At 35.7% G+C, this 13,574-nt stretch overlaps 1 protein-coding gene across 2 annotated transcripts in view; it reads right to left on the reverse strand.

Annotated features, from left to right (window-relative positions):
* The window catches only part of CACNA2D3 (calcium voltage-gated channel auxiliary subunit alpha2delta 3), a 491,034-nt gene that overhangs the window by 328,004 nt on the left and 149,456 nt on the right, over window positions 1–13,574 (reverse strand). The gene's annotated exons all lie outside the window — the stretch shown is intronic.

Below are 13,574 nucleotides of genomic sequence, written 5' to 3' on the forward strand. Positions count from 1 at the left end.
GAATCTGGTGCAGAACTTGGCCCAAAAATGATTAATATTTTGGGATTCAAGTATTTTTATAGTACATACTACACATTCTTATTTTCTGAATTTCAATTAATCTTTAAAAGGTTTCCCATTCTATAACATTCTATAACCTGTAATAGATCCCAATGAATACAGATCCCATAAAATCTGCAGAAAATTGTAATTCTGAGAGATGGAATGTAGTAGGGAAGGGGAGCAGGTATAGAAATTGAGTAATTTTTCATACCAACACTATCTTCTATTTCATCTCTTTACTATGTCTTTTCATATCATTGACATTTTACAGGTAGTTAAAGCCTGGAAATTTGAGTCTTTCCAGCAGAACAATAATCACTTGATCTCTAGAGAGCTACTTCAATAGCCATTTACATGTACAAGTATTTCAGTAAAAATGGGGACAATTTTCAAAAGGCAATACAGGATTTACCCCTTCAGTGAGAGGTGTGCACTTAACTTCGAACATCCCTACCACCATCATTAATCAGTGACACTAAGACAGTGATACTTCAAGGGACTATTAATTTCCTAAGCATTTGCAGGAAACAGCTGGATCCCCCAGCTACTACATGAATGCACTAGAAGACACAACGCTTGTTTCAGGAAAGATTTACAGGGATCAAAAGCGGTACATGGTCTTATGAAAAATAGTACACAGCTTGGTATGAAACACCCTTGTGTAAGATATGATCAACCAACAGCCAGGCACTGTGCCGAACACACGCAAAAATTTCCAGGGCAGATGACTATGTTGCCAATGGCAAGAGAGTGAGTATGAGTTAGGGTAGGACACACTTCCACAGAGCAGATCTCCAACCTGCCTCCACAGCCCTCTGCTGCTTCTTCCACAGGGGCAGAATTTGAAGCAGAAGAGAAGGGAACTGAGATGGGCACCCTGGTGAAAAGGGAAGTGTGACAGAAAGGAGAGGAGAACATGCAGAACAGTTCAAAACTGTGCTAGGGCAGCAAAGTCTACCAGTGGGCTGGAAAGAAAGTCTCAGAAAGCCCTTGGTGCCTCCAAGACCTCCCACAGCCTTTCACAACCTTAGGTGACCTCCTTCCAGACCATTTTACAATTGGTTGTACAATTGGGTGTACAATTCCATACACCCATTTAAAAAAACAAAAATTACAAACCAGCATGATCTCCCACAAGCCCTAGAAATTGTACTAGATCTCCTCACATTCCTGCCAACCAGCTGGCCTTTGCCAGCCATACACCCAAAGCCTCCACTGTCCCTTCCAGCATAACACATCTCCCCCAGCTTGACCCTTCTTTGCTGCAAAATTCAGTTTTGCATATGATTGACCCTTCTTTGCTGCAAAATTCAGTTTTGCATATGATGCTGAAAGCTCTTGAACTGACTTTGTCAGCAGGAGCTTCACACAGGCAGAGAATATCCATTAAACCTTTCACTAATATCTTTGATAGACACATTTTGGATCCACAGTAATACTTCTCTGAATACATGGTCCTCATTCAAAAAGCTTACTGGACACAGAATAAGACTTCTAGTCCTTTATTTTTTTTCAGCTAAATTGAATAGTCTGAAAGCTTTAGCTATATAGCTGTTAGTTTAAGTACGAAATATGAAACACAAAATGTAACATTAAATCAAATTACTGTTATTGTAAGATCACTTGTTTTTAATGAACCACAAGCAAAACACTTATTTAAACTTGGCCTCTATGATTTTTCAAGGAACATACCATCACTTTTTCCAAGCTTTTCCCACAGGCAAGTACAACCTCTATTCTTTATTTCATCTGTTTATCTATTTATCCATTGTACTTTGTTGCAATACCCCTGGGCCTGACCTTAGATCTAGTCTTTCACCAGAGAAGGGTTTTTGGAGGTTTTCTTTGTTCGTTTTTAAGCAGGACATCTCCCACAGCATGAGCCACAAAATCAGTAGTAAAGATGTGCACATCAAGCCATATAATAAGGTTGAAAGCAAAACTTTGAACAAAATTATTAAAACATATATAATAAACTATACATGCATATCAATATGCATAATTATTTCATACTATCAACATACCATAGTCAAAACTGTACTAGTATTTAATGTACCACTTAGCACACTGTGCTTCTGTCTGAAGTTTTTACTTTGTCATACAATTGTCATATTTTTAAATTTTCAATTTTTATATTAAAAAGACCTGAAAACCATTAACTGTGGCCCTTGACATTGATCTTTGTATTGTGTTTTGTGCTACTACCTATTGCTCATGGAAAAATAATTGCTTTTATTTTTCCAAATAATTTTAAATAAAATTGAGTTTAAAAGTCACCAGTAACTATTTCACAAGCTGGAGCTTTCAGCTAACCATTAAACAAATATGCAAGTGTATTTCTGTGATAAAAAAAAAGCCCCCTGCAGCTCACTGAGTTCAGACAAATCCTGTATATTATGAATCGACCAACCACATGATTGATGAAATGATGCGTGAAAATAGAGGCAGAGGCAAAATAACCTACTTGATCCCAGAAAATTTTCAGACAATAATCATTACCAGCTTTAATTAACTTCAACACAAAAGCGGGGGCTCCTTCTGTTTCAAGTTAATGAAGCTCAACACACAGACACTACAATTAGAAACAAAGCGTAAGTCTAAAGCAAGTTGTATCTTAGGATTGAAATAATGAGTTTGGTATTTTAATTTTGTAGTCAGCAATTACATGAGATTCAGAAACAAAGAAACAATACATGCAGTTGGAATGTTAAGGTATGAATGTAGCTGGTTTTCACTCGGTATCTTTCTTATAAGCCAAAGGCAAGAAAGTAACTTTTTTCATACAATAAGCAGTACGTACAATACCCTGGAAATATTTCCACTATGATCTTCTGAGATTTACTCACTTTCATACTACACAAGTCAGAACTGTGACCTCATCTAAAGCTATGAACTGCTTAGTGACTTCTATCTTGCCTTTCTCATATATATTCATTAAATCTTTATCTATAATACACAGTTATTTCCATTTAAAATGATTGTTGTGTAGCAAAAAATCTGCCCTCTCACAAAAATGAATAAACCTAGATTACTTCCACCCTTTTCAATAATTTGCCTATTCCTAAATACCAGGTTGGAAGAATATATGACCTTTAACTTAATCTCATCACCAAGCACCTCCAAAAAAAAAAAAAAAAAAAAGGCAAAGAAAGAGAAAAGATAGTCTGCCATTTATTTCTCCCATTTATAGTTTATTAAACCTAAAGATAATAGGAAAAAGGTGGAAAAAAAGCAGAGACTGTCTGGGCTGTAGTATCAGATATCACTGCTTATTACTGGCTATCTGCCTAGTAATCATAAATCCATGGGGTAATATTCTAAAATCTTTTGCTTTTCAGGTAGGTGTGAGCCAAAAAAAAAAAAAAGTCATTTTCTGCGAAGAGCAGAAAACAGCAAGCACAGCACAATTGGGTACCAGGATGCATAAATATTCCTGCTTACAAACCCTTTCACATAAAGCAAACAGGAAGAGTTTGAAGCTAACAGTGTGTACATCATGCAAAAGGTATCTCTGTCCCAAAAGATAGATATCTCATAGACTATGAATGAACTGCTCCAATAAATTATATTATTCCTCAGAGGGGAAAGGAGAGCAATGTTATAAACAGTGACTTCAGAAAAGTGAGAACAATAGGGCATTGAATTTTGCAAGCGTGAATTAAGGATCTTTTTTTCCTGGAGGAGCGCTCAGTATCATTGACCAATGAGCCTTATAAACAAAAACATTAACTCCGGCACTGCCTGCTCCTCAAAGCACCTTAGCATCTTGTCCTTTCATCATATCAGAAACTAAATGTAGCTACAAAAATACATACAAGTACATACAAAATTACATAGATGTTTCAAATAGATTTTTAAAATAGATTTTTTAAAGATTTACTTTCCAGACAGTTCAGAAAGCATGTGATTCTGGTAAAACACACATCTCAAACACACAGCTTTGATGATAGACTGTGCTGTGTGTCTTTGGTGTAGAAGTCTTAACAAACCAGAAAACAACAATTTCTGTACATCACTTCCTCCTTGTGCTGTCTGATGCATACTGAATATCCACAGATAAAGGAAAGCTAAGCCAGAGCAGCATTTTTCAAAATGAATCTTGATAGGATCAAAATCCTCAGAACTGTCACTTTCCTTCAGCATTGCTTAAACCAAGGAGAGTCATTTTGCTAAAACATTCATTGAGATCTTGACAGGACTAAAGGATTGTACAAGTAAACCTGACTCCCAGTGTGAAACTGCTCAGTGCTGAGGGTAGGGCTGCTGCTAGCCAGGTAGAAGGCACACGGCATAGAGTTCAAGCCACTGAGTAGTTGACCTTCTCTGCAGCAGAAAGTTAAAAGCTAATTAGAAAGCATTTACAGAAGGTGACAAGCTCTCTTTTTTCTGAGAGAGGGATGATTGCTAATTTCTAGGCCACAAGTCTTGACAAGCAAGTCAACTACCTACTATGAAGTGTTTTTTAATCCCAAGTTCCTGTCTACTATCACCAATACACCAAACATTAAGCGCTGGCAACTCTAACTTCATCTTGCATGGTCATTTCTCCTTTTCTCTGGCTTTTTGGCTGCTTTCCTTGTTAGTTAGAATGGGAAATTGATTATCCCATAAACGGCTTCTAGAGACACATTTTTGAACACATATTTGTCTGCTCTGACAACAATAAGGCAAGTTTCTCTGTGTTTATGTCAATCTCAAGGAGTATATGTGTTTCAATAATATTGTGATATTTTTCCTCAGATCCTATGCAGCATTTTTCCCTCACTTCCTGTGAATATTTGTTTTGCTAAACTTCTGTGAAACCCATTTTTTAAATGCTATTTGAATGTTACCTAATCTTATACTCTCTGAAGATTTCTTTTGTTTTATAATGAATCTTGTCAGGCAACTTCTTACTGTTTATATAATTCCCTAACCTGACACAGAAGATGAAGGAAAGAGGTTTTTGTTTTCTTTTATTTTTTTAAAAAGTAGCTGAAAATGGTTTCTCCATTTTAGCCTCATTATAAGCAAAAGTAATAGTTTTAGAGAGATGTGCAAAAAGATTACTGTCAGTACTCTTGAAACACAAAGATATTAACACTTAACAGCTTTGCTTTTACGCGTTTAGTTATTTCTCCTTCTCAAGCCTTCTTTCCTACACTTTACAGTCTTCTGACACCTAACCTTTTACTGTACTGTTTCTGCTTTCTTCTGCATCCTTCAGAGTCTTCCTTTCACAAACATCAGTTTCCACTTGCTTTGTTTAACTTGTTCTGCCTACTTCTACATCCCTGCCTAGACCAGTGGACCTGGTGTCCAGAAGGTGCTCATCCTCCCAGACAACAGCCTACTTTGAAAAGCACAGAAAGTCACTGATTCCTCAATTATAAATTGTGGCATGTATGGATCATGTGCTATTTTGACTGTGTAGTAAGGCCATCACATTGGCGGAATCTATTCTGGTTTGGGCATTTTTGGAAGGAATGCTGGGCATTTTGAAAGAGGAAATTTTTTTGAAGCCTCAAGAGAAATTCTTGCAAGCTTACACTGACTCCCAGTCTCATATGGCAAATTTCAATCTAATTTCAAAGCTGCAGCATTAAGTACTGGTATGATTTTCTACTAAAAGTTAATTTAATAATGTCTTTTTTTCTCTTTTTTTCACTGCTTGAAAGTGAATATATCTGTTTTCATTTGATCGGCTCCTTCTGGTACATCATTATCCCTTTCTCTGATAAATACTAGCTTATTCCTCTATCTGTTTTATTGGAATAAGTTAAGGAATTGTCTTGCAAAAACCATAAAAGGAAGAATTCAATGTTGCAAACAGCAAGTTTTATCACTATTTTAATAACTTCGGTTTTACTTATACTTTAACCTGTGAATTCATGTGAATATGCAAGAATCTAAGCTTCTTTTTCTTTTAAACATGTCTCTCATTCTTATAAGATGCTCACAAAGAGCATAAAAAAGCAGCCTGGAAATACTTAATGATTTGAGCATGGGAAAGGAAAAACTCTATGTATGTACTATACACATGTAAATACTTTCTGTTCAATCTTGTTCTTGCTGTTAGACCTGACCTGTGACTGTTCTTAGTTTTGGAAAATACATTTATTTTTTGCAGAACTGTGCCGGAGAGGAAAAGCCTTATACTCAGTTCAAATCCATGCTCTGAATCAAGCAGAACAGAAACTCAGACTAGATCCTCTGAGATCCAAAGCAACTGCCCCATCCATCAGGCATTTCTGAGCTGATAGTCTCACAAACGCTTCTGCTGCAGTTGTTTCACATCATAGAAATAATTTAATATTCACTAGAGAAGCAACTTGAGCAGGCTTTTCATATCATAGCTGAGAGCCCCACCTACTTGTTTATGAGTTGTTCTGAAGTGGAGGTTTGTCTTGCTCAGGAAAAGCTTTGTGGTATCTCAATGTTTAATCAGAGAACTTGAAATTTTGAAAACACTCATGAGATGAGAAAGCTATTTCCTTCTCATTTCTGGTCACAAGCAAACACAATAAAGGGACAAATAAATATAAAAGGAAAAATCTCAAGAAGACAAAATTACATGCTCAGTCATACAGTTCTTTGGCAATTTTAGGTTTCAGGTTCCTGTGATTATTTACAGCAGATATCATCAGGCAAAAAGCACTGTGTCCATAATAAATGGGTAGGACTGAATTTATAGTGTGTTCTTCAGTACATACTTCGCATGCTTCAGACAGTGATTGCTATCACAAGAGAGGTAGGCAGGAATAAATCCATAACTGTCTGAAAACTACTTCTGATAGCTCTTTAATGAGTATAACCTGTTAAGCGTACCAAAAGGATGAGTCCTATAAGTGCAGTGAGAAGAACGACTCTCCAGAACTCCATGACAAATTTTCTCAGAAGTAGAGCACATTATTTGCAATAGCAAATTCAGACCAGAGCTGCCAGTTCCTTTGCTGTCGAGCCCTATATAGACAGAATAGCTAGTCAACTAAACAGGCAAAGAATTACAGTTCTTTTCTGATGGCTTCCTTTTATAGGGCAGAATGGCACCAATATGCTGAACAATTATCTACAGCAGAGAAATCACAAATTAGCTGAAAAATCAACTCCTGCATCTCTACTTTGAGACAGATAAACTCCATGCATTTCTGTGCTTGGCTATCAAATTCACTTCTTGTCAGCAGAAGTTATGAACACGCATAAAAATGCAATTGTTCTAGTAATTTACATTTGATTTGTTTGTAGTAAGAGAACTTAGAAATTCTTATAAAGACACGTGTGTGGAAGGGGGGAAGTAATAAAAATTATCCACTTATCATAATGGTTTTACAAAGCAAAAAAATTCCCTCAATTCTCAAAAGGATTCTGCAAAATTCGAAAGTGGAAAAAAAACAACAAAGACGTTCATCTTCATCATTAGAAGATGAACTAAAATACCACTAGCCATGGCTTTTTTTCTTCCTTTGTAAAACCTTGTTCTCTTTTTCTGTTTGCTTACCACAGAGGCAGAAAACAGATAATAGCTTGGAGATTAAAACAACCCAAGGTGCACGGTCCCTCTTTCACTCTGCTCTCTCTTTCTGATACATAATCCCTGCCATGCACGCAGAGTGAAAGCGATGTGAAAGTCTTCCTCTGAAGGTTACCTTACATGTTCATCTCTTCTAGGTAATTCTTAACCAGTAACATCTGAATTCACTGATATCTCAATAGTTCATTTCTGTTTGCCTCTTCCCAACCTCAGCAACTAAATAGGAAAGAGTAGACAAGCTAGAGTACTCTCCACTGAAAGGGCTTATCCTTAGAGTTAAAAATCTGGAAGTCAATTTATTGCAGTTCTGTTATGTTGATAGTTGAGAAGTCCTTAATTTGAGCTCACAGAAATCAACAAGAATAAAACTACACTAAGAACTAAAAATCTGAAGCTCTCTTTTTCTTTCAGGAAAAAGTATATTAGAATTTTCTAAAAGAAAAAGATTAACAAAACTAAAACAGAATAAAGACTCTAACAGATGCTTTTATCATTTAAGTATGTCCTGTTGTGCCGTGTAGCTCACTAACTCACTAGATGTTCATGCTTCTATTCCCTTTTTCCTTCTTCTTAGTCCTCAAACTGCAGTGTAAATCTTAAGAGTTTGGGGCTTTGCTGTTGGTTTTTAACAACATTCTGAATTCTATGCTTACTGTCTTTCCTTGATCTTCCTTATCATTTGATCAGTACTGAAAATTTCAAACTGTTCAGAAAACTCAGTGAAAACGAGACTTCTGCAGGGTCTGACAGCATTTGTACATCATAGCTGTATCAAACTTACGCATTCAGTTGGATGCACATAACCATACACAAGAATCTGCTGCAGTACCACAAGTGTGCTGCAAACATGAACCCCTTGAGAGAAGGTCCTGTGCAAGGCACCTCAGGAAAAAGCTCCAGAGGCAGATTTTACAACTGAATAACTATAATGTTACCAAGGTTTATAGCTACTTCTGCAAGAGTACCACAGGGTAATGGAAAGTTTAGAAAAGCTTAGATTGGTGCTAGTTAAGGATCTCTTCCTCATGCCCTTTTACAAGCTACAGGTACACTGTCCATATCCCATTCAAATGTAGCTGACAGCACTTTGGTCTGCAAACTCTAAAAAGGAATTTAGGCTGTCAGATCTCATATTAGATTTCCAGGCTTGGAGTTTAGAAAGATTGATTTCTGATTTAGAAAGTGAGCAGCTTGGATAAATAATCCATGAAGAACATCAAACTTCAGATGTTCCACTGCTATTTTAAATGCACTTTTCAAAAAGTCATTTCATCACTGCTTCTGAGTGCTTGACATCCAACAGACATCCTTTTCCATTGTGGATGTTCAGGACCCTTTCAGAGCTAACTTGTCTTGTGGACATTATTTTAACTGCCAAAAAAAAATATTAATACCAAGAGACTGTAAATCTAGGTATTATATGCCTCATTCAAAATTAGTGAGATAATAAATATTCAAACAGACTTCTGAAATACTAACAAGAAAGTAATGCATATGTTATAATAGGAGTTTAATAAGATTATGTAGAATAGCTGTTCTCAGTTACCTTTTATCCATGTACTTTCCAGTAACTGATATCAATGTAATTACCATCTATTTGATTAAATTTTAATTAAATACCTAAGCATTTAACAATCCAGCATTAAAACTTATTGCATGGTATCATCATGCTAAATAAACATTTGGGTTAGAATTTAAAAAAAAGTAGCAGCAATTTAAATTATGTTTTTATGTCTATATTTAAGCTCTATATCTAGCAGTTGAATTACAAAATTACTAATTGTCAGGTAGCTCCCCTTGAAAGATAACAATAAACTATCCAGTAATATTAACAGTTAAAGGATTAGACCCAGATCTGTAGAGTTTATGAACTGGACTAATTCTGGTCCCTGGCCCTCTTTGGCTATTTTTCCTTTCTCCTTAAAACTTTCAAGTCTCAGCTTTTGTAGACTTTCAAAAATCATTAAATTTATATTTAAAAAGTGCATTATTCACCTGCAACTACATTATTCACTGGCAAATCCTTAACTATCCATCTACTGATTGCACAAGATTTTTTCTATAGCCAACATATAGACCTTAAGAGTAAGGACAAGATTTTCACGGACCCAAAATGCAATTAGGAGTTAACAGCCAGGAAAGTCTGGCAGACAGATACCTAACTCTGGTAGTTTTGAAAACATCTTCCTTCAGACTCAGCCATATGTTACAGATTTTTTTAAAAAAATTAAATCATGAAAAGCAGCCTTATACCTTATTCCTTTTTTATCCCACTAAATTAACTTTAAGAGTATTCTTAAAAGAAAGTAATCCTTGCCTAAAAACTATTTGATAACTCCTCTTCTAGTCTTGTGACATAAAACTGAAATAAGGTCAACCATCTTAAACTACTGGCACTTGAACCCCTCCTATCTTATATAGAAAGTGAAACTACAACAATCCAAAAACATCTAGTAATTCAGGTGACATCAACTATGCACTACCCTTGATTTTATTAAAAAGAAATAACCTTGCTTTTTTATCACACACATGCAGAGAAAACTCAGCCAGAATATAACACAAGTGAACTAATGAACTTAATTAACACAAAGAAAATAAAAGAACTACCTGCAAATGCATGTGTATAATGAAACTGTTCAGCAAATGAACCAGCAGTCATAACGAAATTTTGTATGACTTCCTTCTGTCATTGGAGCCAGAGTCAGAAACCTGGGTGGGAACCAAGCATTATAAATCTTTGTTGATACTAAAATTATTTTTTTTAAAGATTGTAAGAACAAAATGCAAGTTACATTTACTGCTCCACTGAGAACACCAGCATCAGTTCCACTGATGAGCATCTGCCTCCTGACATTACGGAAAACCAAAAATAATACAATGCTAGAATAGGTTTTATCCACAAGGTAACGATACTCCACGCATTTCTCTCCTATGAGCTCAGATACAGTCACGTAAATAGTATGATCATTGTAGGGGACTCAGGTGCCAACACAGACCACATGACTGCAGTTTACGCATGCTTTACCACCTCGCCAGTAACTGCGTAAGAGCAGCTGGGTGTCACATCAGTGTATTTTTACACAACAACAACAAAATCTGTCCAGTTTCTAGTGGTTTGAGGAAATGTGTAGGGAGGAGAAAGCTTCTAAATCTATGTGGTTGTATCAGCTGCATATGCAACAAAATCTTAGGAATATAACAGCTCCAGGGAAGACTTTTCCACTTCAGAGCCTCTTCCAGGAGTCTGAACAGAAACTCCACCACAGTGTTTCTGTGGATCATAACAAGTCAATTGATATTTTAGGAAACGCATTCCCAAGAACAAAGTAAGTAAATAATCAGGAGGCCATATTTCAGTTAACAACCATGATTACGAATTATTTGAAATCTCAAATTTCAACAAGTCAATAAAACTAAAAGATCGTTGTAGAAAACTAAAAGATTGTTGTAGAATCACTTCAAAGCCTGTAACATCCAATACTCTTGCTGGATCTGTCCTTGGTGTTTGACCCCTAGATGTTTTTTTTCATTGTGTTAAAGCCACAAAATTAAGAGGAAATACTTAATTTTAAACAGAGGCAAGCACAGAGACAACATCCTGTATAATGCAAGATGGGCCATCCTTTAAGACTATAGAAATATTGTGACAAGGCAACTTGCTGTAACAATACAAACAGTAATTTATCTTATATCACCAAATACATTATTAGGCATGGTTAAAAATAGTAAAGTCACTTAACAACGATTTGAAAAGAGTCTTTAATACCACAGAATAGCTTGAATAACAGAATAACTTGAAAAACCTGCCAGGCGAGAAAACCCTGTGTTGGGTTAAAGGTTCAAGTATAAGTAACATTCAGAAGGTCATTTCCTCCAACTTGCTAAAACTGCAGCTCTTGGTTCACATTCCTAACAGAAAAAAGAATCTCCTAAAGCCCAAATACTGCAGGGTAAATCTTTAAAGTCAGCTCTCACTGATTCTTAGTTTAGCCATGACTCAAACATGCAATATATAATGCTGATGAGTTAAGCATCGTATCACCCATTTTGATTTATTTCTTTCAATTCACTGGGAATTTTATTTATGTTTATAACTACAAGGTTTTTATTGGTGGTGTCAATAGATTCAGTCCAGGGATAGATAGTTCAATGCTTAGACCATTATACAGCATTAGAGTATATTGATTAGAATACCTATAGAATAACTAAGGATGACCCTAATAATGTCAGTAAGAAAAATGCCCAGAAGGGATCAGGTCTAGCCTAAGCAAATAATATAGTTTCAGCATTGCTGAAGAGAATACCAGCAGTCTAAAAGATTAATTCTTTCAGTTATTCTTTTCTTTAAATTGGTGTTTTTTCACAGTCAATAAAAATATTAATATAATTTTATTTCTCCCTTATATCATTTTTATGTACTGACACAATATTATCTATACTGTCCTCAAGTCATAGAAGGTGACATTGGACCAATAAAAAGAACAAAAGCACTTTCTTTATGTGCTTTCTGAATGTCCGTAATATCTGCACACAAAGAGCGCACAGTGGTGGTGTATCACATACCACTAATTCAAAGCATTTAATCCTGTCTTCCGCACATTGGCCAAGGTAATACGAATGCCAAAAAATTCCTCTTTGATAGCAGAATTATATACACTGTATATTATATAAGCCCTCTGTCCCCCTCCACTTGAATGTACACTATCAAATCATTCTGGCCATTATTTTACATTGAGCAGATGGTATTATGAGGTTTTTGATAAAGAACAACAATCACCCAGCAAGGGTTGCAAAGGGGTCGCTGAAACCAAGATTAACAATTGATTAGCTTTAATGGACCATGACAGTAATAAACAACAGAGCTCTACACAAAGATTTGATTGTCCTGTTAATGCTGCTGACAGATATGGCTTTTAACTGGTTTCCTGAAAGTGTTAATATCTTCAAAGCCTCAGCAAATGAAGGACTTTGTCAAAGTGAGAACTATCCTGCGGTGAAGAAGCGCATACTGTAGACCTCTAAAAAATCTTCTATAAAATGTGTTTCTGATTTATTCAGACAATAGCTTCTATTTGTCTGAGGCTTAAAGTTCAAAAAAATAGAACGCAGCACACCTATGCAAGTCTGGAAAGTAATAGAACTCTCAAGCATTCGAATACAGAAGCCAGTATTCATTGAATACAACAATATGAATTATCACTTTCAAGGTGTTCATACTATCCTTACTCCAATGTGGCATGACATAGCTCAGTATCACAGCCTTCTAAACCCAATTTTTTTATCCTTAGCTCTAAAAAGTTCACTTTGTTTTTTTTTTTCTTTCTGCACAGAAATCAGTAATTTGCATCATATTGTAATGAAAATGAAATGTTTTGCAATTACTGGAAGTAACCATGGTAAAATCTGAAAATAGAACTTACAGATCTGTGTATTTCTTAGATACACGTATGGGAAAAAGTATACAGAAAAAGTCTCTGTTTCCCTTAATGCTTAAGCTCAAAATTTAAATGGACATACGGCATATATTCACAGAAGGCTTTAAAATTAAATCTAGATAGCTAGAGACAAAGTAAACAAGACTCCACCTTACATGGCACTCAAGAAACCAAGAATATAAGAATTCACTGAAAGTAAGGAGATATTTACTCATTTAAGTATCAAGTAACACTTTCTATTAACTGTCCATTTTAGCTTAGATTACTTAGTTTCTAAATTAACCTGTTTTTTAATTATGTATCTTATTTAAGCAATGGTTTTTCTTTCAAACATTTTTAACTATGAGCTGCCACAGTGCTTCTCCCTCCCATGTTATTCCTAAAGGCAACATTTTGAGACAATAAAGGTATGGCTCTAAGGGTTTCTTAGGCAAGAGAAAAATGGTGTCTGCTCTAGACTCAGATCCAAACACAAACCATTTGCACAAATCAAGGTCATACTAATCCCATCCCCGTGGGTCCCAACCCATCTGCAAATTCAACTCTCTATAGAAGAATTCCTTGCCAGTACACTGCAACAACAAAAC

The sequence above is a fragment of the Phalacrocorax carbo genome, chromosome 6 (assembly GCF_963921805.1).
Source record: "Phalacrocorax carbo chromosome 6, bPhaCar2.1, whole genome shotgun sequence".
Lineage (NCBI taxonomy): Eukaryota > Metazoa > Chordata > Aves > Suliformes > Phalacrocoracidae > Phalacrocorax > Phalacrocorax carbo.